The sequence below is a fragment of the Arachis ipaensis genome, chromosome B9 (assembly GCF_059453495.1).
Source record: "Arachis ipaensis isolate K30076 ecotype BB chromosome B9, ASM5945349v1, whole genome shotgun sequence".
Classification (NCBI taxonomy): domain Eukaryota; kingdom Viridiplantae; phylum Streptophyta; class Magnoliopsida; order Fabales; family Fabaceae; genus Arachis; species Arachis ipaensis.
The window spans coordinates 77,567,916-77,569,105 of record NC_142444.1 but is presented as its reverse complement, the minus strand read 5'-3'; the positions used below and the strand labels follow the sequence as shown (position 1 = coordinate 77,569,105).

The 1,190-nt window shown below is 40.8% G+C and overlaps 1 non-coding gene across 1 annotated transcript; it reads left to right on the top strand.

Moving 5' to 3' along the window:
* The first annotated feature begins 398 nt into the window (after nucleotides 1–398).
* On the top strand, nucleotides 399–502 carry LOC148545096 (small nucleolar RNA R71). The gene has a single exon (XR_015901848.1). It is a non-coding gene; the product is annotated as a small nucleolar RNA R71 (small nucleolar RNA).
* Nucleotides 503–1,190: the final 688 nt, after the last annotated feature.

The window sequence follows — 1,190 nt, the reverse complement described above, 5'->3', positions numbered from 1 at the left end:
AAGTTTTGGAGTAAGGGTCATGCTCTTGTCTTGCAGAATTTCCAATGTAATTGACTTTTTCTTCCTCTGCGTTTGACTCCTCTGGTACTGATGGTTGGGTGTGGATTACTGCTACTTGGCTTGCCTCCATCTTCTTTGTGAGATCTGCCAATTGCTTGGCAATCATCTTGTTCTGAGCCAAAACTGCATACATGTTGTTCAGCTCCATGACTTCTCTGTTGTTGCTTCTTTCAGAGGCATAAAAATATTCATTGTTAGACACTATTTCAATGACATCAATGGCTTCCTCAATCGTCTTCTTCTTTTTGAGGGAACCTCTACAAGAGTGGTCTACAACCTTCTTTGATTCATAGGAAAGTCCTTCATAAAAAATATGCAACTGTACCCATTCATTGAACATATCAAGAGGGCACTTCTTTGTCAAATCCTTGAATTTCTCCCATGCTTCATACAAGATTTCACCATCCTGCTGTCTGAATGTCTGCACATCAGTTCTCAATCTATTCACTCTTTGAGGAGGGTAGAACCTTGCTAATAATCTATTCACCACATCCTTCCAGGTTGTCAAGCTTTCTTTGGGAAATGATTCTAGCCATTTGGATGCTTTGTCCCTTAAAGAAAATGGAAGCATTACCAATCTATAGGTGTCAGGATGAACACCATTAGATTTAACAGTATCACAGATCCTTAGGAATGTAGTGAGATGCTGATTAGGGTCCTCTTGGACACTTCTTCCGAATGAACAGTTGTTTTGCACGAGAGTGATGAGCTGAGGCTTCAATTCGAAATTATTAGCATGGATAGTTGGCTTTTGAATGCTTCTACCACAGTTTCCTGGGTTTGGATTGATATAGGAGCCTAAAACTCTCCTCTCTTGTCCAGCAGGATTGGCTTGACCTCCTCTGGCATGATTGTTCACCTCTCCTTCATGATGGTTTTCCATATCATCCTCCATGTTTATATCCAAGTCTTCCTCCTCTTCCTCTACACCAATAGTCTTCTTTCCTCTTGCTTCCCTCCTTAATCTCAAGAAGGTTCTCTCCGGTTTACTGTCAAAAGAGGTTGAGACCTCTCTTCTACCTGTCATACAGGTACCAAAACATGCAGCAACCAGCAAGTGCAGATTTCACAGTTAATGAAAAAGTGTGGTTAGAGCAATTGAGGCAATTAATCAAACAGTTAATGAGTAA